Source organism: Saccopteryx leptura, chromosome 1 (assembly GCF_036850995.1).
Source record: "Saccopteryx leptura isolate mSacLep1 chromosome 1, mSacLep1_pri_phased_curated, whole genome shotgun sequence".
NCBI classification, from domain to species: domain Eukaryota; kingdom Metazoa; phylum Chordata; class Mammalia; order Chiroptera; family Emballonuridae; genus Saccopteryx; species Saccopteryx leptura.
This window is the reverse complement of record NC_089503.1, coordinates 289,312,205-289,338,247: the sequence shown is the minus strand read 5'-3', so window position 1 is coordinate 289,338,247 and position 26,043 is coordinate 289,312,205. Positions and strand designations below refer to the sequence as shown.

At 33.4% G+C, this 26,043-nt stretch overlaps 1 long non-coding RNA gene and 1 pseudogene across 1 annotated transcript; one reads left to right on the top strand and one right to left on the bottom strand.

Moving 5' to 3' along the window:
- Nucleotides 1–1,464: 1,464 nt before the first annotated feature.
- Nucleotides 1,465–7,056, bottom strand: LOC136389373 (uncharacterized). Its single transcript, XR_010748301.1, has 3 exons — nucleotides 6,946–7,056; nucleotides 1,918–2,018; nucleotides 1,465–1,602 (listed from the first exon to the last, which is right to left on the bottom strand). It is a non-coding gene; the product is annotated as an uncharacterized lncRNA (long non-coding RNA).
- A 12,897-nt stretch (nucleotides 7,057–19,953) lies between these two features.
- On the top strand, nucleotides 19,954–20,637 carry LOC136388355 (syntaxin-7 pseudogene; annotated as a pseudogene).
- The last annotated feature ends 5,406 nt before the right edge of the window (nucleotides 20,638–26,043 follow it).

Below are 26,043 nucleotides of genomic sequence, written 5' to 3'. Positions count from 1 at the left end.
GTTATCAAGCTCTCTAGAGATGGAAATGTTGATTGACATTGCCACATGCTCCTCTTTGGGAGAGTGTAAGATCTGCCAAAATGCCAGGGATGATGGGGGTGGCTGAGTTCCCATGTGTGTGGACTGATTCCTAGACTATGACCAGAGTGGGAACTGGTTCTTTTGTTGGATGGACTTACAGAATTTGGACAATGTGAAATACTCTGATGGGGGTGAGGGGCAGCTTAGCTGGAGGCCATCCCCTGCCCCAGGAAGCTTTTCCCAAGGCTAGAAAGAAGTCCGAGGACATTTTGCACTTTTGGCAAAGTGCTCAGAGACTGGTGAAATGTACCTTTGTAATTGTTGAAATTGTATGATTTGTCATATTGTTGTAATATGTGTAATGTGCCTAAATTCTTTGCACAGGGATACTGGTAGTGTAGATTGTGGGTAGTAAAGTGAGCATAGAGGTGGATTTTTTGACAGATAAAATATATTATGCACACTTTGTTAAAGATGGCATTGCCCACATGGAAGCCCATTGTCCAGGTGATGATATTAGCTGCACTTCTTGCTTGGGATGGGCGTGATTATGTTAATATATGTCAGGGAGTGCTTTCGTGCCAAAAGGTTTTCAAAGGAAGAGAGACTGTTGTTCCAGGGGAAGAGTGATTATGTTCTAGGAGAAGCCCATGCTATAGCAGAGCAGAAAAAGGCTACATAAAGGAGAGGAGAGGCAGCCAAGATGGTAGAGTGCTGAAGAAGAAGCCAGTTAGTGCAGAGTTTGTTTAGAGAGAAGGGGATAGAGAACAGAGGTGAGTAAGCCTGGTAAGGTAGAAACCTTTGATCCTAGGAATACTCAGATGAGTCAGTGGCTTTGGGAGCCCTAAATGGAAAGGGAAGTGTTTTCGCACTGTGTGTATTTCTTGGCTGACAGGTACAAGCTAGGATTAAAGCTAATGGCCCACCAGTTTTGGCTCCATTGTTTCATTACCGTCTGTCCGAAGCTATTGCGAACCTGCATGGGCCAGGTAGCTGTGATAGAGTATGGAGCTACTGGTTTTACACACGCCATGTGGTCTCTGAGAAGTTATTGTCTCTGTGGCAACAGCTATCAAAGTTTAGAATGTTTTCAGCCCCCAAAGAAGCAGTGTAGCAGTTAGCAGTAATTTCCTATTTCCACATACCCTCAGCCTTTGACAAACACGAATCAATCCACTTTCTGCCTCGGTGGGTTTGCCTATTCTTGATATTTCATTTAAATCAATTCATGCAACATGTGATCTTGCAGAAAGTTGAATGCCACAAATATAACATTCACAAAAATGCGCCAGACAGTGTACGTAATAAAACTTTAGGATATGTACATTATTTTCCAATAATTACAATGATTTTTTTGATTATTAGAAAAAAATAACATAATTCATTTGAAGACTTATGCAATTATAATTTTATTTACATTTCATGAATAATAAAGTTACCCAACAGAATTAAAACTCAGTGTCTTAACGCTAAAGTTTGTGCTTGCAAATATATGCTTTTGGAGATTCACAGATCCATGATGTGAGACCATATTGGGTTAGCACAGCACAGTTACCTTCACCAGATGACAACTCTGCTACACTGTAAGGGAGAAAAATGCATAATTTTGTTGTTACATTGCATGGGGGCAATCTATGAAATAATAAGTAGCATTTTCATGTAACTGTAATAGAATATTTTGAAAATGGGTAATAATATTTTTTATATATTAATAGTAAGAATTGGTTATTAAGAAAACAGGTTATGCATTTTTTAATATATCAACATTTCATTCACTTTGATAATAATTCTTAATGTTTAGAATTGTATTTAAACAAATGTAGTACAGTTGTTCAATACTAACTTGTTCTCTCTTATATCTTTCCTTTACATAACATTTAAAGATGAATAACTTACTTTAGTTTGGAAGTTGAACCATCTATCCACGCCCATGGCTGATCACTGCTGTTACGGAAGACTCCAGTCCATGATGGAGGTAATATGGAAATCAGAAATTTCTACCTCAAAATAAAGAATTTTTATTTAAATAACTCTTATGAAAGTTTATAGTTTTTTAAATGCAAGCAATGTATTTTTTCAAAGGATCCTTCAACTTAGAACAAAATAAAAGTGTTAGATCCTAATTGAACACTAAATAAATGGCTGTTACTTTCTCCTCTTGATGGACCTTTGGGTTGTTTCAACTTTGGAGTTATTGTAAGTGAAGCTTCTATAAACCAATATATATATATATATAAATCACTTTTAATGTAGTTAAAAAACTGTCAGCCATGTTTGTATGTATGATTTAAATTAACTGAAACATTTAATTTAGTATTTTTGTTCTTCTTAGGTTAATAAAGAAAATTTTGATTTATACTATTTAGTAGTTACCCATGTTGACAAAACTAACATAGCAAAACTTTAAATACATTTATAAATACTTATTTAAAGTATAAGGTATCATGACTAAATCAACATATTTCTTAGAGATCAGAGTTCTTATTATCTATTTTGAAAATTAAAGAGTTGTAATTAAAGAAATAAATAAAGACAACACACAAAAAAATTACAGACCAACATCTCTAATGAATAGAGATACAGAAATCCTAAAAAAAAAAATACTAGAAAATTGATTACAAAAACACATTTAAAAAATAATACATCGGCCCTGGCCGGTTGGCTCAGCAGTAGAGCGTCGGCCTAGCGTGCGGAGGACCCAGGTTTGATTCCCGGCCAGGGCACACAGGAGAAGCGCCCATTTGCTTCTCCACCCCTCCGCCGTGCTTTCCTTTCTGTCTCTCTCTTCCCCTCCCGCAGCCAAGGCTCCATTGGATCAAGGATGGCCTGGGCGCTGGAGATGGCTCTGTGGCCTCTGCCTCAGGCGCTAGAGTGGCTCTGGTCGCAACATGGCGACGCCCAGGATGGGCAGAGCATCGCCCCCTGGTGGGCAGAGCGTCGCCCCTGGTGGGCGTGCCGGGTGGATCCCGGTCGGGCGCATGCGGGAGTCTGTCTGACTGTCTCTCCCTGTTTCCAGCTTCAGAAAAATTAAGAAAAAAAAATAATAATACATCATATTCAAGTAGAATTTATTCCCACTTGATTAGCATTTTAACACAAGGATTAGGAGCACAAGGATGGTTCAACATATGGAAATCGATCAATGTAATAAGTCAATTCAACAAAAGAAAGAACAAAAATTATATGATCCTATCAATAGATGCAGAAAAAGCATTCGATAAGGTACAACATCCCTTTATGTTTAAAACACTCAATAAAATTGAACTAGAAGAAAAGTATCTCAACATAATAAAGGTCATATATGAAAAACTATCAGTTATTATCAGACTAAATGGTGAAAAAAATGAAGGCTTTTCCTTTAAAATCAGGACAAGTCAAGGTTGCCCACTCTCTCCACTCTTACTCAATCAACATAGTTCTGGAAGTCTTAGCCAGGAAGATCAAACAAGAGAAAGAAATAAAAGGTATCAATCAGGAAAGAAAAAGTAAAGGTATCACTTTTTGCAGATGACATGATCCTGTATAAAGAAAACCCCAAAGACAACCAAAAAACTATTAGAAACAGGAAATCAATACAGTACAGTAACAGAATAAAAAATCAATATGCATAAGTGTATTGTTTTTCTATATGCCAACAATGAAACTTCAGAAAATGAACTAGAAAAACCCAATTTATTTTACAATTGAAACAAAAAGATAAAATAGCTAGGAATAAATTTAACAAAGGATGTGAAAGACCTATATACTGAAAACTACAAAACATTGTTAAAAGAAATTGAAAAGAACACAATGAATTGGAAAAATATTCATGTTCATGGGTTTGAAAAATCAACATAGAGAAAATGGCTATATTACCCAAAGCAATATATAAATTTAATGCAATCCTTACTAAATCCAAATGCCATTTGTTAAAGAAATAGAACAAAAAATTACTAGGTTGGTATGGAACCATAAAAATCCTGAACAGCCAAAGCAATCCTGAGAAAAAAGAATGAAGCTGGCAGTATCACACTACCTGACTTTAAATTATACTAGAGCACCACAATAATTAAAACAGCATGGTATATGCAGAAAAACAGACATACAGACCAATGGAACAGAATTGAGAGCCCAGAAATAAAATTACATATATATGGAAAATCATCTTTGACAAAGGAACCAAAAACACACAATGGAGAAAAGAAAGCCTCTTCAAAAATGGTGCTGGGAAAACTGGAAAGCCACATGCAAAAGAATGATACTTGACTACATTTTGTCCCCTTGCACAAAAATTAATGCAAAATGGATCAAAACTTAAATATAAGATCTGAAACTATAAATTACATAGAAGAAAACATAGGTATTAAACTCGTGGACCTTGGCTGTAGAGAACAATTCAAGAATTTGACCCCAAAGGAAAGGGAAGTAATGGAAAACATAAATGAATGGGACTACATCATACTAAAAAGCTTCTGCAAAGCAAAAGAAACTGTCAACAAAACTAATAAGCAGCCAACTAAATGAGAGATTATATTTGCAAACAACAGCTCTGATAAAGAGTTAATATACAAAATATATAAAGAACTCACAAAGCTTAGCAAAAACAAGCTAACAATCTAATTAAAAGATGGGGAGAGGACTGAACAGATTCATCTCTCAAGAGAATATACAAATGGCCAACAGATATATGAAAAGATGATCATCTTCACTAGCATTTGAGAAATACAAATCAAAACTACAATGAGATACCACCTCACACCTCTTAGATTGGTTATTATCAACAAGAGAGGTAATAGCAAGTGTTGGAAAGTCAGGGAAGAAAAAGGAAACCTCATTCACTGCTGGTGGGAATGTAAACTGGTAGAGATATTATGGATGAAAATATGGTGGTACCTCAAAACATTAAGAATAAAACTACCATATGACCTAGCAATCCCTCTATGGGATATCTACCCCCAAAACTCAAAAACATTTGTATGTAAAGATACATGCACCCCCATGTTTACTGCAGCATTATGCACAGTGCCTAAGACATGGAAACACCCAAAGTGTCCCTTCATAGAGAATAGGCTAAAGACAATGTGGTACATATATAAAATGGAATACTACTCAGCCATAGTGACATTTACGCAGCTACGAATTTAATGGTGGGAGCACCGGTCACACGCCTAGGGACCCAACTTCTGAAAGACCCAAAAAACCCCAACTTAATACTTCTTTCTAATGACACCAAATTTGGTTTTATATGTTTAATTTTAACATTAATAACACATAATATTTTTTTATTTTTTAAAAAACATGGTTAACAGTATTTTTTTCCTTGTCTCTCTCTTTTTTTTTTAAGGAGCTCAATATTTTCTTTTGCACCTGGGGCCTCAATAAGCCTTAGTAAGCCTCTGCATTTATAACAACATAGATGGACCTTGAGAACATTATATTGAGTAAAATAAGTAGATAAAAAAATGTTAAGAACTGTATGATTTCACACATAGGGAGAATATAAAACTGAGACTCGTGGACATAGATAAAAGTGAAGTGATTACCAGGGCGAGGGTGACGTAGGGGAGAGGAACAGGGAAAGGGAGTAGAGGAAACGGTGTAAAAAGAGACAAATATAAGGTGATGGAAAATGATTTGACTTTGGGTGATGGGCATACAACATAATCAACAGTTCTAATGATATAGAAATGTTTATCTGAAATCTATATACTCATTGACCCATGTCACATATTAAGTTTAATTTTCTAATAAAATTTTTTAAAAAATGAATAAATGGCATGAAAGCCAAAAATTTGTTTTTTAGACCCCACATAATTTTTAATTAGACAAGCCCCAAACTGATCAGTGTCTATGTAGGTAGAATCCATGATCCAGGGGTCAGAGACTCATTTCTCTGCTAACTACAACTGTAAATTCAGGAACTAATGAAAGATACAAGTCAAGGAAGACTCTGAAAGGTGGAAAGAGAAAGGGAAAATGGTCAGTACCCCAGGATTAGGAAACAACAGATTGACAGGGTACCTTATGTCTCCACCCAGGTGAAGAAAGAGGCTTAAGCTTGATACTTTCCAACACCCAACCTGTCAATAGGAAGTAGCTCAAGGAAGCCATTTCTCTTCTGTGTTGCAGAGAGAATCCTGCCCTGTAACACCAGACAAACCCAAGAGAAAGATCCCAGGACACCCGCTAACAAAAGCAATCAGAAGAAGTGATTTTTCTCCCCCCCTTCAAGAGAGAACCAGGATAGGCAGATTGGAGGTGGGACCAGCAATGAGAATCTTATGACTAAAAGTAATGGACCTACCAAAGTACTTTTTCCCTGAGGGCATAAGATTCACATTCTCTAATGAAAGACATCAGATAGAATGGATTTAAAAATGATGCATTCATATAACTCAACAGTGAAAATTAACAAACTACAAATAAATTCAATAGATGAGAAGCAACAATATCATATGAGAGTTAAACGAGACAGAAGAAAGGTGTATACTGTGCAATTTCATTTTATGAGGTTCATAAGCAAACAGCCTATAATTTTAAGTCAGCACAGTGGTAAGTGATGAGGGAGAAGTGATGAGAGAATACACGGGAGCAGGGCTGAGGAGTCTGCAAACTCTGTGACCTGATTTGTAAGTACGTGTTTCTATTCCCCTTGTAATCAATCTGCTCAATTATAATACATTAAGTGTCCTTGATATAAACTAAAATTAAATAACAAAGTTTATTTTAGAAATCAAACTTTTATAGAAGCACAGGTTTCTATGGAAAGTAAGACTTGAAATTAGCAAACGTTCATTAGTGATATAAAAATATAAAATATTATAAACAATGAATGTTATACATACGTTAGCTACAAAGATGTATAAAAATGCTGATGAACTCTGCAAATATAATACTAACTGAAACAAGCCTTTAATAAATTGTATGAAATAGTTAATCTCTTACCATTTCTTCTTCATTATCTATGTAGAGCAGGCTAGAGTTCTTAGAAGCACAGGCCATCAAACTCTCCTTCCATGTTTTATTTTCAGTAAAAATGTAATAGCAATTGTTGGAAATAGTAAACCACTCTGGTGGACAACGACCACAATAATATGCTAAAGAAAAATTATAGATTTTTAACCAAACATAATTTGAAGTATAAAAATTAAATACGTGCATAGGTATTTACAGATTTGTGTATTATGTCTACATATCATGGGCAGATACATATAAAGCAAAAAATAAAACTACACACTCAAGGAGAAGAGTCACCTCTCATTTTCTATTTTCTGTGATCATGTAAAGAATACACACAAATCAAAATATTAACTCTCTAATGTTCTGGAAGTCAATGAATAAAATGACTTTTTTTTAGAATAACAATGATATTTGTCTCATCCTATAGACCAGTAGGAATTTTGAGCCACTGGGCAACAATGGGTATGTTGATTTTAAATGAATGCTTCTTCATATTGTTAGATAACAAGGAGCCTTCTATAACCATTATTTTTGAACATTTATTGCTATATTTTATAATTTATGTTCTCCTCCACAAACATATTACATTTTTGCTTTCCCCAAAACAGAGAAAAATAAAAACTGTGCTAATAACAAAACTTTGAAATCATAATGTACCTTTCTCCAGATAAGATGGTATCATCTCTCTTATTGGGGGTGAACGGCTCTGCTCCAGTATTACTGTACCTTGAAAAAGTTGCAGTGATTGTTATTATAGAAATTAACATTAATATAAATAAATAATAATAATCTTAGGTTTGTTTTTTGTTTGTTTGAAATTTGGTATACTGTATAGGAGCCGAAAATGTGGATTAAATTGATTTTATCAAGAAAAAATCCATAAAAAAAAAACATTTGAGAAAATTTTAAAAGACCATAGCATCACTCTTCACTATTACTACAATATTGGTTTAAACAATCTCAAGAATTAATTTGCATTTCTCAATAAGGTCTTTTAGATTTCTAAAGTATGTCTTTGAGTTATGAAACTAGAACATATAAATATATGTAACATACTCTCTACAATCATTCTGTTATTTATGCATTTGACTAATTCAGAAAAACACTCCATGATTATCTAAATACATACATTAGAATGAGAGTTCTATTCCATAATATTATGAAATTTTAGAAGCACTAAGATTCATTAAAGTGAGAAGTTCCCTTAAAATCTTTTAAAAACTTACTGGGAATAAACTGTAACGCTCTTATTATACTATACATCAGGATAAAGCAGAGGACTCCTAGGATCACAGCAATGAGCTTCTCTGGAGGAGATGATGAACCTGCCAGGAGAGAAAGGAAACATTGTTTTGACAGTTTACATACAAGAGAACCTACATGCACAGCGACTCATATACATAATCTTGAACTCCAAATCCATATCTACCACTGTAATCTTCCTCTCAAAAATACACTATTGTATTTTTAGAAATATAATGCCACATGAGCTGTTGGTCACAGACTACACCTTATAACAATGCCTGAAAGAAATTAGTCTTCAGATTTCATATTAGAATATGGTATTCCAACTTTAAGTTAGGATCCTCATGAGTAAAAATGTGAACTAATTCACTGCTTTTTCTCCCAAACCTCTGCACACCAACTGTCCATCTTAGAACAGTTATACTGTGTGTGTATTGAATGTGTCACTTTTGCAGTGGCCATTTTTGTCATTCCATTGAAGATCTTGAGAAGTATTTGAAAGTTTATTGCCACATAGGATATTTGCAGTTTAGGTAATAATAATGGAGCTTTTTAAGCTCTTACCTTTCACTTGCTGTCTTCTTGAGTACTTAGCCAGATTTAGTTCAGAGTTGTTTTCTTGTTGTATATCCATCTCTGCAGCTGAGTAATATCAGGAATGATTCTTACAATTACAGGACTTGTGTAGTAAATACATGATGTGAATAATTACAAGATCCATAGGATAGTTGATGTGGGTGGAGTGTGAGATAAGTAGGACTCACTTTACATGTAACCAATGTAAAGCTTATTCTAATTTGCTTGGAGATTTAAAATAGTGTTTAATGTTAGAATAATAGCTCTTAAAATGATACTCTGTGTTTGACATGATATTCTTTGAAGCAATCAAAAGTAATGAGTAGGTAAAGAAGAAGAAGGTCAGAATAATATCTTTATTAAAGTCAGAGTCCACTAAAACATTTTAACATTGTTATGATAACTGTAAAAATTAAAATGCTGTACAGAGAAAAAAGTGATGCATTAATTTTTATGACAATTTTTAAATCCACTAATGGTTAAAAGTCAAGTGTTCTACACTTGGGGGCACAACAGTGTTAACATACATAGTAATTTCCTGCAATAAATTAATTTTATTTTAGTCACTTGCACTCATTTATTAAAAGACCAGATAAGATGGTATCAAATGATATTTTATCTTGAGTGATTGTTGGATTCTGAGAAATCATTAAATTTTAATGAAATATTTTAGATGTTGAAAAATGATACATGACACACTAAAGTTAATTACACCCCAAAATTAATAAATAACAAAAGAAATAGAAGAATAATGGATTCTAAAAACTATTTTACACAAGCAACTTGTACTTCATTTAATAGTTATGAATCCATAATATAATAAACACACAGATAATTTATGGAGAAATATTGTTGGTAAAAACTTATAATGAGAGCTATGGCTGTCAAAGTCAAAAAAGGTTGTTTAACTATATATCAGATAATGCAATTCAATAATTTAATCAATGGGCTCCATAGTCAGTGAGATCAAAAATAAATTCTGGCTTTGATATTTACAATATATGACTCAAAGTTATTTGGTGTCTAGCAACCTAGTTTACTAATCTAAAGTGGTAATAAAAATACTTAAGATGCAAAGCATGTAAAACATGATCCTCAATATGGCATTTATAATCTTTCAATATGAAACTCATTTAATTATTTTGACACGATTGCCATGTTACTATTTCTGATTCATATCAATGTAACATAATTCGGTCTACAGAACTCTCTCATCAGTGTGGCATCTCATTTTACAGTTCTGTTCAATTTCTAAAAAGTTTTAGATTGTATATGGTTTAGTTTAAATAAGCAGTTTACAGAGGCTACTAATTCCTGAGTTTTATTTCAAGTAAAACTGCTCTTATTTAATTGAAGTGCATGTATGAGACAATATGTTTGACCTTCATGATCTGATGAATTTATTTTAAGAATCTATTTCTAAAATCTAGGTAAATATAAAATAATATACATAAATAATTATATCCATTAATTACAAATTCAAAGTTAACTCTTTCTCTTATTGATGCTAATGAAATTTCATTTAAATTACATTGATTTTCATAACAGAATATCTATGTATGTATGCTAGTTAGTAGTTTAGCACAAGAAAATATTTGAATATTTTAAGATCTCCTTCAACATATTTTATGTTTTAATCTTTTTACTCTATAAATTGCACAAATAAGGAAAGGAAACAATGTTGTCTTTGATTTGATTGTATATTAATTGAACTCCAGTTGTATCACATCTAGCATTTTTAATTTCCCATTAAATAAATTGAGCCAGTGAGAGAGAGAGGAGCGTAGACACATACCTCTGGGAGTCAGAAAATCGTGCATCCTTTACTGGGAAACTAGGTTTCTCTTGTGAACAAACAATATCTGTGGTTCAGAGGCTGCCCTGTGAAGACAGAGAGAAGCACAAGTAGAAAAATGTTCATTTCTCATCACTGTGTCACTTAAAGTTTTGACAGGAAATTCTTACACTTGGGCAATTTTGAAAATGGTTTATCTCATCACACCTTCAGAATATAAGAGACTTTCAGCTTGTAGTGTGTCATTTAGTTCGTCTATTTCTAAGTGCCTCTGAGAAATCTTTTACAATCTTTTTATATTGTAACAGATTTCTTGGACAAAAGATATGCACATCCATGTGGATAACTTAATTCCATCTTAAAATCACACACACTGAAAATTTAGGTCTTATTCAGAGTATCTTAGATGTAAATATAAGTCAAGGTTACTAAATACTGGCATTACCAAATTTTATTTATACTCTCATTGTTATTTTTATTATAATGGAAAATATTTAAAGTCAGAATTTTGTTAACAATAGATAATTATATTTGTCACAGAAAATCTGAAGGATTATATTTTCAACTGATGGTAGATGTCACAAATATTAATTCCAAAACTTATCTTTTCAATGTTTCTGCCCTAGTTTTTAAAATTGTAGCATTTAATTTTATTATTTTTATATATGTTATTTATATCTCCTCTGATAAAAATAAATGTTTCTTTTTAACCAGGTGGTGGCGCAGTGGAAAAAGTGTCTGCCTGGGATACAGGGACCCAGATTCAAAACTCTGAGCTCACCAGCTTGAACAGGGGCTCATCAGCTTGAGTGCGGGGTCACTGGCTTGAGTGTGGGATCATAGACATGACTCCATGGCTGCTGGCTTGAGCGCAAAGGTCGCTGGCTTGAAGCTCAAGGTGGCTGACTTGAGCTCAAGGTTGCTGGCTTGAGAAAGGGGTCACTGGCTCGACTGGAGCCTCCTGCACCCCAATCAAAGCACATGTAAGAAAGCAATCAATGTAAAATAAGGTGCTGGGACAAAGAATTGATCATTCTCATCTCTCTCCCTTCCTGTCTGTCCCTACCTGTCCCTCTTTCTGTTTCTCTCATTTAAAAAAAGAAAAAAAAACCCACCATGATTCTATGAATGAGAAAACATTAAACAGCATTGAACTATACCATAGTATAAGAGATTGAAGTATTATATTTTACTCATGATTTTATTCATTAATTCATTATAATTAGTTGCCTGTGTTTCAATAGAAATATCTGTTGTAAATGACAAAAGCCCAAGTCTAACTGTGTAAAAGAAAAACAAATGTAATTTAAAAAAATTTTACTGAACTTAAACTAGAAAGAACAGAAAAGGTAAACTTTGAAAGCACAAGTTAAATGACACATGAATATAAGAAGAAATAAAACTTTAAATCTAAATTGTCTAGTGTGTATAAGATAAATTCTTTTCATCTTTGTCATACTGTATCAAGAAAAGAGAAAATGTTTATATATTATTGGTACATAAATTAAAAGCACCATATGATCTACCATAAATATTTTTTGGGTATACATCTAAAGAAAATGACAAAATTATTTTTGAAGAAATATATGTACCCCTATGTTTATTGAAGTATTAGTCACCATAATTAACATATAAAAGCAATCTAAGTGTCCTCATGGATGAGTGCATAAAAAATGATACACACAGACACACACACAAAATGGATTACACTGGGGAAATTTTTTTTAATTTTTGTTGCTTGAGGTTTTAGAACTGTTTCTATATATTTCTGCTTCACTGATTCTAAATCTGAAACCTGTTTTTTGGTGCATGCTCTAGTTTTTATGCAATTTTAATTTCTTTTTGTTACAGTTTTGGCATGCACTGGTTTTTAAATTGGAGTTAAAGGGCAACGAATCTTGGGTTGAACACAACCACAAGGCAATTAATGTTTTACAAACATCACTTTGACATAATTGTAGTTGTTTTTAAATGTAAAAAAATATCTGATAAAAACACCCTCTTATTTTGTTTTAAGATTGAATCATGGCTTCTTCGAGTGGGCGTAAATGTAAGAATAGTCCTGACACCTTCTGTTATATATGTGGCTGTTACACATTTTAACCACAAAGGCGCAATAGTTCATTATTTGTGACACGTGCATATTTTGCCTATTTTCAAGTTCCCCTTAGCGATCAAGACAAGAATTGGGCTCTTTATATTGTGTGTCATAATTGTGAGGAAACGCTTCATGACTGGACAAAAAGAAAATGCAAAAGAATGCCTTTTGCTATTCCCATGGTTTGGTGTGAACCTACGGACCACAGTAGTAACTGTTATTTCTGTCTGATCCATACAAAGGGTATCGGGAAGGAAAAACGACATATGATCACATATCCTAATATTCCTTCAGCAATACAACTTATCCCACACTCTGAGACACTCCCGGTTCCAGTTTTCAATGATTTTATTTTTTCTAAGGACAAAGGAAGCAAACATGCTGATCAAGTGTATTTTGATAAGATGCATGAGGAAATGGTTGTAGAATATGAAGGGTCTTCTTCTGGTGCCAGTCATTAACCCCTCAGCAGTTTAGCCAACCCAAATTGAATGACTTAGTAAGAATGACATAAAAATTGTCCTCGACTTTCTGAAGTATGAGGAGCATAACTGGATCATTTGTGTGGATCTTAAAATGGTAAATTTCCTGCTAGGACAACAGAGAGGTTTCACGAAGTATCCTTGCTTTCTGTGTTTGTGGGATAGCTGAGCTTGGGAGAAATGCTGGACACAGAAAGAGCGGCCAAAACGTGAAGCTCTGGAAGTAGGGATGCAAAATATTGTGAATGACTCTGTAGTTAATCGAGACAGGATCATTCCCCCCCACACACACTTCACATTAAACTTGGCTTAATGAAGCAGTTTGTTCAGACTTTGAATAGAGAAAATGATTGCTTTCAACATATTATCAATATTTCTGCTTTTCCTGCCTTGTCTTTTGAGAAGATAAAAGGAGGTGTATTCAATGAACCTCAAATTCAAACCCTCATATGTGACAAAGAATTTGTCAGGAAGATGAATAAGGAGGAGAAGGCAGCAATGCAGTCTTTTGTGGCAGTTACAAAAAACTTCCTTGGCAACAAAACAGCAGAAAACTATGAACTTCTGGTTCAAAGAATGCTGTTGGCTTTCTGTGACATTGGATATAACATAAGCGTTAAGATTTACTTCCTGAACAGTCATCTTGATAAGTTTCCTGAAAATCTTGGAGCTGTTAGTGATGAGCAAATTACTGCTGGAGCATCAAACGAGATTGTCCTCAACAAGTACACAAATGCAAGAGCTACAAACTCAAATTTTTTCCTGAATAGAATTATATAAGTTTTGCACAAATTTTATGATTAAAATAAGTGTTTTAATATGTTCTATTTTGAAATTGTACACAAATTCTGATGCAATCATATCTTTTAGTGTATTTACTGCATTATATAAATTATTATATTTTCACAAAGATGATGCCCAAGAAGACATTCTACTTCATTATGTTAAACTAAATGTTGAAAATTTTACAATAAGATGAAAACCTAAAACCTTAAATTGCAAAAAAAACTGTAGCTTAAAGAGAAAAACTAATGTCAGATTTGAGATCTGCACACTCGAATTAGGTAAGAACATGTGTTTTTGTGGATGCAACAAAAATTTTGTTCCCCAGTGTTATTATTCAGTCATGAGAAAAAGAAATTTCTGTCATTTGTGACAAGGAGGAACCTGAAGACATTTTGCTTAGTGAAATAAGTGAGACAGAGAAAGACAAGAACTGTATGGTATCAGTTATATGTGGAATTTAAAACTATCAGATTGGTTGGAAAGCAGTTGCTGGGGGCTGAGGGTGGAGAAAATAGGGGAGGCTGGTAATAGAGTTAATCTTTCAATTATAAGATGAATAAGGCCTAAGGATCTAATGTATTACATAGTGACTACAGGTAATAATATTGTATTTTGTAATTGAAATTTACTAAGAGATATAACTTTAATGTTTTCCCAAAGGGGGTGAAAGTAACAAAATAAATCCCAGATTATAAAAATTTCAATTGATATGCAACCCTGCTAAATAGGAAAAGTCTAAAAAAAATTCTATAAATTATTAGTTACAAAGTTGTCATGGGGATGTAAAACAGGAAATATAGCCAATAATATTGAACTAGCTACATATGGTATCATGTTGTTGCTAGGCTTATTTGGGAATCATTTCATGAGTTATATGAATATATAACCACTAGGCTGTATATCTGACACTAATATAAAATGATATTGAATATCCACTGTAAAATAAATAAAATAATATTTGCAAAAATTAAAAAAAATTTGATAATATGATTTTTATCCCATTTTCTTTTTGCTTTTTTTTTACTTCTTTTCCAAATGAGAAGAGGGGAGAGAAATATTCCCAATTGTGCCCTTACTGGGATCAACCCAGTGACCCACCCAGTGACCCCCATCTGGGGCCAATGCTCTATTCATCTGGGACTATGCTTGCAACTAAGCTATTTTTAAAGATTTTATTTATTCATTTTAAAGAAGTGGGGAGAGAGAGGAGGGTGAGGAGCAGGAAGCATCAACTCCCATATGTGCCTTGACTGGGCAAACCCAGGGTTTTGAACCGGTGACCTCAGCGTTCCAGGTCGAAGCTTTATCCACTGCGCCACCACAAGTCAGGCACAACTAAGCTATTTTTAGCACCTGAGGAAGAGGCTCCATAAAGCCATCCTCAGAACCCAGGCCAATGTGCTTGAACCAATCGAGTCATGGTTGTGGGAAAGGAAGAAAGAGAAAGAAATAAAATAAGTATGTCTGGTGTAAGCCAAGAACATTAAAATATAAGATTTTAGGAAGTAATGAATGATGCATGAAAATATTTTGAACAAAGTATTGAGGAATTGGGAGTACCATCTGTCAAAAGGAATTGCAATTCCTTGAGATACATTCAGAATGTTATAATATATTTAGATAAAGACATTAAGTTGGTGTGAAAACCAGCAGTGTTGACAAATTTGCTCCTAACCATCACAAAATATCTGTCTTTCTTATGGTTCCAAGAAGATTCTCCATCTCCCATATCTTGCTTATTATTTCTCTTTTTGCTACTTATGCTGAATATCTGTGAAGGGTAGGAAGGTTCAGACAAACACTTTAGTCACTATGATGCTCCTTGTCAGAGTAATTTTATATTAAAGACGTAGCTGTTGAAATAAACAAGAATTTAACAAGTCATCAGACAAGTCATCATTTCTCCAACGGTGTCCAAGAAAGTCTGATTATTTTTATTTGTAAATACTGGCTTTGATTAATTAATTACCCATTCAGACTTCTCCTTCTGATCATTTAGTTTAGTGACTTCTCCTCATAAGTATAATGATTTCTGTCTCTCCATAATGATAACTGGTACTTTAAATATGAGAAAAATGTTTTCTATCATGATATAATATTTCCATAGATTTGTTAAGTAATTTAGTTAAAATACAAAGAAATATCTAGCAATATTGAAATTATGTAAGGAGCAATGTGGCTGTACAAAGTATGTGGGGATTTTATATTTTGACTTCTAGAATTTCTGTAACTCATACATATGGTCATAACTACTGGTATGCTACTCTTCTCCACTTGATCCCATGGCTATTGTTATAGCTTAGATGACTTTTTTTTTGCTGCACATACATTTATTCCCTCTGACAATTCAGAGAAAAGTACACTTTGAAGACAATTAATCATGTTGGCTGTGTGTCCTATTTTGAAAATATAATGTGATTGTGAAAGTAACAGTTTATGAGTTTTGAGCAAAAGCATTGAGAAACACATTTCTGTTAGACCCTCTGAGAGTGACTAATCACTGCAGTGAGAAGGTCATGTGCCAGCTAGCCCATTGTGCAGAGAATAAAGGATATAAAAAAGACCTGAACTGAATTTGTGGTTTGCAGCTAGGCACACATTTGCCCAGCCTAGTCAACTGAAAGCCAACCAAACCACAAATGGGAATGAGAAATAATTGAATGAAATAAATGTTTGTTCTTAAATGCCAATGTAACTGTTGTTTGTAACTCAACTTTATCAATTACATACAGCTACAAAGTACAGATTGTAAGAAAACTATTTTGAATTTTGACATATTGCTTCTATGTGAATATAAATAATAACTATAGAGAATGTAGAGACTACATCTATATTCAAAAAGATAAATGTATATGACAATTATTTTACTTTGCAAATAAAGCATACTGATATAATTGAATTATAGTGAAAATATCTTTGAATGACTGTCAATGTATTAAAGTTTATCCAAATTCTCAGTAACTGACAGTTTGACTTATGTGAATATTTTCTTATTTTTTATTCTTTTCATTATTGAATATTTATTGTATCAAAGTATGCTCTTAAGCATAGTAATTAAGAGTGTCAAAAGGGAAAGGCAGAGAATTTAATAAACAAAGTACTTTGAAAGTATCTAAACTCCAGAAGAGAAAAACAAAAACATGTAAAAACTATGAAAGGACACTGATTATTTCCAATGAAACCACTCATTTCTATTAAAAATGAATCTAATCATTGATAATGTTGCACAAAAATAGATTCTGAAAATGTATGTATTGGTTCCATTCTTTGAGAAAGTGAGCATATTAAAATATATAGTAATCTTGTTTTGTTGCATGATAACCTTGATTGCCAATTAAGAATTTAGTACTCTCAATGTCTGGATTGTTGGCTCAGTGATAAAGCATCAGCCTGGCGTGTAGAAGTCCTGGGTTCAATTGCCAGTCAGAGCACACAGGAGAAGGGACCATCAGATTCTCAACCATCCCCCCCCTCTTTCCCTCTGTCTCTCTCTTCCCTTCCTGCAGCCAAGGCGCCATTGGAGCAAAGTAGGCCTGGGCGCTAAGGATGGCTCCATGGCTTCCCCCTCATGTGCTAGAATGGCTCTGGTTGAAATGGAGCAATGCCCCAGATGGGCAGAGCATCACCACCTAGAGGGCATGCCTGGTGGATCTCGGTTGGGCGCATGCTGAAGTCTCTCTATCTGCCTCCCAGCTTCTCACATCAGTAAAATAGAGAAATTTAAAAAATAGAAAAAAGAATTTAGTACTCTCAGCTCCAATTCTATCTTCATTGCTCTTTCAGAGACAATTGTGCTAGATCCCATAACCTTTTTTTTCATCAGCTCATTTGATGTTTTGCCAATAAAGGCAATGAAGAGAAATTTCAGAGAAAGGGCTCTTCTTCCTGCTTTCACAGTGTTTTCTCCTTTTGGCTACAGTGGGGTGTTGGACAGCTGCATGCATGCAGGCAGTGCTTGTGGTATCCACCTCTCACAAAGTTTCTGCAGCTAGTCAGAGTTAGAGTTCCCTTTCCTGCAGCCCCTGCCTGCTGACACTGACAGGGAGGTCTTCCTGCTTATCAGGCAGAGCTTGAGATCCATCCTCTCCAATATTGGCTGCAGACTTGAAACTGCTCCAAGAAAACAGGTGTACTGTATAGTTTTCCGTAGTGAACTGTCTTCCGTGAAGTCTAACACCCATGCTAAAGAAGTGGACCTTTGTTCCATGTGATTCCACCCTTTGTACTCTTATTTAACCCTATGGTATATTTTATAATTATCTTTTATGTCCTCTTTGTAGGTTACCCCCCAAAATAGTTAATACTTCTTTATATCAAATATCTCATGGTTTTATTTACCTGAGTCGACTGACTTATATATATACTTTGCTGCTTAAGAATGTTTAGTCCTCATTTTCAACACATAAAAACTAAGACAAATCAATTAACCTGAAAGTATGTGTGATATTATTCACTTTATTATAGACTAAGAATTAAAAGTTCTTGATATTATAATTCATAATTATTTTTACATGATTTATTTTAATTTCTAGCAGAAGTTTTACAAATATATAACATGTACCTGGATAAAGATTATTTAAAAATTAATATAGACATAGATTTGAAAGTATTTTACAATTCCAAAGGTAAAGTGTTAGATGAACTGTAGACTTTAAATGACTATGATGTTTCAAAGTAGATTTATTCTCAGTAATATTGTAGCACTATGGTTAGTGATGTTGATCATGGGAACATTCTGCACACTTCACAGCACCTTATTATTAATATTGATGTGAACTTGAAATGGTCTCAAAATAGCCCTGGCCGGTTGGCTCAGTGGTAGAGCATCTGCCTGGCGTGCAGTAGTCCAGGTTTCAATTCCCCGCCAGGGCACACAGGAGAAGCGCCCATCTGCTTCTCCACCCCTCCCCCTCTCCTTCCTCTCTGTCTCTCTCTTCCCCTCCTGCAGCCAAGGCTCCATTGGAGCAAAGTTGGCCTGGGCACTGAGGATGGCTCCATGGCCTCTGCCTCAGGTGCTAGAATGGCCCTGGTTGCAACAAAGCAACGCCCCAGAGGGGCAGAGCATCGCCCCCTGGTGGGCATGCCGGGTGGATCCCGGTCAGGCGCATGCAGGAGTCTGTCTGACTGCCTCCCATTTCCAACTTCAGAAAAAAAAATAGTCTCAAAATAATACCTTATAAATAGTTTTACCTAAAATAACACATAGTGTATGAAGAAACTAAAACTGTGTTAGTTAGTGATGGTCAGAATATCATTGTACCAAATTTAGGTAATCTAATGTGCTTGGTGCTTACAAACATATGTTCCTTTTTCTGAACAAGGTTTAGAAGAGACCATGTGTCTCTGAAATGTCACAAATGTAAAATTCTTGTTCAAATGTGAAGTTTTTGAGAATCTGAAATACAGAGATAATATATCATTAATTTGGTAATATATAACTTAATATTGTATTGAATAAATAGTTTAGAGTAATAATTACATATGTAAATCAGAATATTTCTCATAATTTCTCTACAGAAAAGCTTAGTTTATTTATATAATTTTTCACACATTGTTTTTCTTTCTAAGGTTAATTCCTAACTTAGCAAGCATGAAGGCATAAATTATATAAGTCTCAGGAGACTTACAGTTTGGAAAAGAAAGTAGAGCCATTTGGCTGTAGCCACAAATTATTATTGTGTCTGTGGGAGAGTGAATCCATGGAAATATATTCAAAATGCTCAAAAAAGTCTATGAGAAAACAATTTTATGAGAAATTAAGTAAACGCTGCATACAGATTTGTATTTGGAAACATAAAGTAAGCCTGCAGATGGAGGAGGAGGAGGAATCCCGTGAGCTCAGGGTGACTGCCAAACAAACTGCACACAGCCCACCAGCATCTGATGAAATCAGTAAGAAAAAAAAATCAAACCATATCTGATGAAATTGGAGACTTATTAAATCAATCAAGTCTTACACTCCATAAATTGTTGGTGAACCACCCAGCTGACCCAGTATATCCAACATCCACATGATCACACAATATTTTCTTGCAATACAGAGGACTCAAAGCAACATGGGACACCTCAAGATTTAAGTGAACTGAGTCAACAGCTGTCACATAAGTAGCAGTGTCCTAACCAACTTTCCAAAGAAATAGATAAGTACTTTAAAGAGTTTGGACTTCTGGCCACCACCCCCATTAAACAACATCAACAGAAAATACAGGATGACGCTTAGTGGCTGAGATCACATCACTGACAAACTTTCCATAGGTCAAGAATAAGCTGCTAAAAAAAGAGAAACTCTTTGTTGCTTAAGTGGGAGCCTGTTTCAGAGAATCTGGTGGTTTTTCCGAGGAGAGCTCAAACATAGGAATCTTGTATCCTGGGAAAGCCACACTCATCCTGAAATGCAGGTGCAGGATAAAGAAATGACAGAGAATGACCCTTGCTTTATTCAAGAAAGAGCCTTTTGTTAGGGATATTGAAATTGACATTATGGATGTTAATGAACTATTTAAAAATTTGGGAATGACAATTTATGATCAAGGAGGTATGACAGTAAAGAAACCAAACTTGAAAATGTAGGGGTGCATGTCCAACAAGCCAACCAGCAACTGTCAAGGGCTGCAAATATCAGAGAAAAGTTTCCTGAATGTAGTTGTGAGTTGCACAAGCCATTAAAAAAATATGGAAATCTACAACTGAGTTAACAATGAAAATCCAAACAAAACTTTTAACCTTTGCAATTTAAATGACTATATTATAATTATTTGTCCTATGGGTTTTAATTGTATGTAAAATTTTGAATGTGGTTTTTATTTATATTATTATTTATTCATATTAAAGAATGATTTCAGAAACTAATAAACTTACCTCAGAAAAGAGGCCAAATTAGTATTTTCAGCTACCTTGTTTTCAAAATTAACTTTAAAAAAAAACTTTTTTGGTAGTTGGCTAAAATTTAGTTTTGGTTTTGGTTGTACAGCATGTTGAATGGACATTTGTATAACCTGAGAGGTGCTCACATCAATAAATCTGGTGTGCATCGGACACCATGCATGGTTATTAGAATAGTGTTCACTATATTCTCTATGTTGTGCTTTGCATTGTCTTAACTGTTTTAAAACTGGCAATTTAAACACAACTTTTGAATAAAAGTTTCAAAACCTAAAAACTACAATTTGTTCTTCACTTTCATACATAGGTAATCATTCCGTATCATTCTTTATTAAACAAAGAATTAAATATTTGCCAATTAACTCACTTATTTCTTTAAAAAAATTTTGTTTTAATGCACTATTCTCCATACTGTAGAAAGTATTATCTTTGTTTATATTTTGTATTTAATTATATTCTTCTTAGCAGTTTGATAGCAAAGGTAACATTTTAATGGCAAGCTATAAGACTTCAAAAGGGAACAAATGAAATATTAAGTAACTATGTAAATTGTGTATTTTCAATTAAAATATTTAAAGTTAAATAAATTTAAGAATGAGAAAAGCAAATAAAGTTACTTCTCCCTAATTTATAGTCTTTCAATTGGACACATCATGAAAATATTGGTATGATTAAGTGAAGCAGACTATTTCATAGCTCTGATGAAAGACTAACAATAACTTATGGTTACTTATTATTGGAAAAGTTGCTACGGATTCAAGTAAGAATAGAGCAAATTTGTGTCTTCTTGTCTAGCATGCTCCCATGTCTCCCTCAATTCCCATCTGAGCTCACTAAGAATTATAATTTTTAATTATATCTTTAATTCTAATTTTATTTACAATTTGGGGAAAGTTGCATATATTTATGGTGTTGTTGTCACTGGGGCAGACTTGGTTAGCAGTGGAAGGGGTTGTTATATTGTCCACTACTTTTTCAGCTCAGAGTGCTGTAAGCAGTACATAGTAAATGAGGAGAACCATCCATTTCCTAGTCCAAGGTTGTGCTCTCCATGGTGTCAGGCATAGTGTCAGCCATAAATATAACAAGAAGGTACCAGAAATGAGAGTACAATAAGAGAGGTGACATCATCTCTCTACATATGCTCAAATGAAAGAAAGAAATGTGCACATGTGTAGAAGAAACTAGATGGTTCAATAAAAAAGAGCCAAGTGGACTTTAAAAACTGATTTCAAAGTTTTAGTACTTCCTTATACAAACACACACATAAGTGCATCAAATAGCAGAGGCAGAAGACATACTGACTGTAGGAGGTATAGAATATATTTTAAAAATCATTGGTTGTCAACTAAGTTATGCTTATACACAGGCATCTCAGATAAGCCACACTAAAAAAAATAAACAATGAGAATCCCAGGTAAACCAGATTTTAAAAAAAAATGAGAATTAAAAAACTGAATAAGCAGAATCTCAAAACAGAAGATTCTCAGTAATAGTTTATTCAAGTTACAAAAAAAATAAATCAAAGAAAGATGCAGATTACATATTTACTATACTATATTATGAAAAATATATACTTATAAAATATTAGAGAACATGCCAAGGAACTGAAAAAAATCTTCCATACTCGGGGGAAAATTTCTCAATAAAATCTAAATTTTATTGGAATAAGATATTGGGTTTATTTTAAAAATATCTTAAAGAAATTATTATAAATATGTATTTATGTATAAAAAACTATGTTCAAATAACTATATGAAAATCTGATAGCATTGACAACAATTAGAAAACTAAAACCTATATGAAAGAATCAAATAAAATTTCTGAGTTGGAAAATACATTGAAAAATTTACTATATGTACATAAGTTTTAAAATTCAGAAGAATAAATGATGAAATTAAAAATGGAATAATAGAATGACTAATTCCTGAGAAAATAGAGAAAAAGAAAGAAAAATTAATGGAGACTCTGAAACCTTTGAAACAGTATTAGGATAATCAACATTGGTGTAAACACTCTCTAAGAGAGAGACAGAAAAATAATTTTTGAGACACAATGAATGAACCATGTCTTAAATTTTATGTTCCACCAATGTATGGAATCGTGGAACATAAAAATGAGACTAAGAGACATGGACAAGAGTGTGGTGGTTACCAGGGGTGGGGGGGAGGGAGGACAGGGGGAGAGTTAGGGGGAGGGGGAGGGGCACAGAGAACTAGATAGAGGGTGGCGAAGGACAATCTGACTTTGGGCGAGGGGTATGCAACATAATTTAATGACAAAATAACCTAGTCATGTTTTCTTTGAATATATGTACCCTGATTTATTAATGTCATCCCATTACCATTAATAAAAATTTATTTAAAAAAAAAATTTATGTTAAAATGAATAAACCTATGCATATATTTTTTAAAGAAGATCATCTGTTATAAATTATATATACCAATTAAACAATTATGTAGGAAAATGTAATCTTTACTTTTACCACACAGCAACACAAATACAGTGTCAGAAATATATAAATTTTCAATATATTATAGTTTTTAGTGTAAAAGTTAGTCAAAAAAGAGAAAAGATAAACCCTAAGTGCAAGGTAGGAGATTATCTTCATGAACTTTGGTTAACTTTTGAAATAGGTCCAAAGTAGTCACTAACATACAAAATAAGATATTGGACTATGGGAACATTAATGTATTTTGGTCATTAAAAGACACCAAATAAGAATAAAAATGTAAGTAACAGTTAAATAAGTTATTTCCATCTTATAAATTCAAAAAATAGCTCATACTCAAAATATAGTAATTTCTAGGAAGGAAAATGACAGGCCACATACAGGAGAAATGGTTGAGAGACATAGATAGTCACTTCTGAGTCTCACAATAGAGAATTTCATAATGATGAGTGATGAGAAAGATGTATTCAATCTATCAGTAATCAGAAAAATGTCCATTAGTGTGATAATGATACTTTTATCTAATAATCAGAATTTATAGCATTAAAATTCCTTGAGAGTACTGAGTTTTAAATCATAAAACTATTGAATAAATGTGTATTTAAACAATTAACTAGAAAATGATGGGATAATCTAATGAATTTGACATATGAATATATTTATGTCCATACAATTTCACTGTGCATTGAAGACAATAAATTATAATTGTACACATATACAACTATAATAATATAATTGTATTTAGTAATTATTTTTATATTATTATAAATATAATTTTATACTATATAAATAAGACATATATGACATTTATATATAATGTAAATTATTTAAAATACAATATTAGTAACAAAGTCATGGATTTTTATAAAATAATTATTCATAATGCTACACATTAAAAAACAACTATATTCTGAGTAGAATAAAGTGTCATGCGTACAAAGCACAGCAGTGAAAATTAACGACTAACAATGAATCCAGTATTATGGACAAAATGCAAAAATATCATAAGGGGAGTAGAAGAAGACACATAAAATGTATAACGAATCATTTCCATTATATAAAGTTCAAAATAAAACAAACAGTTTGTATTAAACAGTCAGAACCATGCCTAAGTGAGAAGGGGGAGAAGCTATGAGAGAGTGCACAGGAGCAGGGCCACTGCGGACTGGCCACTTCTGCTTCATGATATGATTTGTAATTACATGAGGCTTCTCAGTTTGTGATTAATCTGCACAATCATGATATCGTTACTTTGCATGAGGTATTGCAAAATTAAGTAGCAATGTTTATGTTAGAAAAAACATTTATAGAAGCATGGTTGTCTTTAAAAAGCAAGAACGAGATATTTTCAAATGAGTATTAATGGCATAAAATATGAATAAAATATAGAGTCAAACAATGTAGTATTAGCAGCCTTTAAAAGAAATGAACTATAAATATATATTCAATAGGAATGAATTCTACAAATATTGTGTAAATTAAGCTGCTAAGTAAAATGTTGGAAACAATTAGAATCTTACCACTTCCTCTTCACCATCTATGTAGAGCAGGCTAGAGTTCTTGGAAGCACAGGCCGTCAGACTCTCATTCCAAGCTTTTCTTTCAGTACTAATGTAATAGCAGTTGTTGAAATTCAGTAACCACTCCTTTGGGCAACGATCACAGTGGTATGCTAAAAAAAGATCCTGAGTTATTATCCAAAATCACTTCAAATTTAAAAAAAATTAAATTAATTTGCATAGATATAGACACATTCATGCAGAAACATATGTATACACCTTCAGTGGTTGGCCCATATAAAAAAAAATACTTTCACACTCACTCACAGAGAAGGGACAGCCTCTCTTTTTCTAATCTATGTGCCCATATGAAGCAAACACACACACAAAAAATCCACTCTATACATATCTTGAATGCCAATGAATAAAACTACTTTTGTAGAATACAAAAATTATCTTTGAATGTATTGGCAACAATGGTTATGATGATTTTAAATAAATGTTTCCTCATATTGTTGCATAAGAAAACACTTTTCTATACTCACTAAGTATGAACATTTATTGCCCAGTATTATAATTAATGATCCCTCCCCAAAACTATGATTTTTTTACTTCTTTATGTCAGAAAAAATTATGAACTGTACTAATATCATAACTTAGAAAATACTGTTGTCCCTGTCTGGTTCTTGGTTGTCGAGGAAGAATTATTCTTCTGGTTTTCTTTAGCTAGAAAAATAATTTTCATTAAAAAAATATTGATCTAAATAAAATGATAACCCTTCTTTTTCTACATTGAAATATGGTGTTTTGTTTAGGATTATAATAATTTGGAATAAAATTATTTTTATAAAAAATTAATAAAGCAATGGTAATTTAGAAGAAAAATAATACAAAAGCCAAGAAAATCAAAATTCACCTTCTCTTACAGAATTTGGATTAACGGATCTGGGTGACGTCACGGAAATGGCGCCGTGAGCAGCGCGTCCGACAGATCTCCCCAAAATCACAACAAATTTATCAACTAGAAACAGGAAAATTTATCTTCGGAGCAAACTGAAAGCAAAAGGACTGTTATCACTCGAATCTGAGAGACGAGGGTGTGGAGGAAGCTACCGCAGGGACGTTCATTCAAGCCGCGAGAAAGTGCGCCGGTGTGCTATCAACAAGACCACCCGCAGATGCCAATAAGAAAGAGGAAATCGAATATTATGGATACAAAAGAAAGAGAGGTAACACAAATAGATGTGGAAAAATCTATGGAGAAAAGA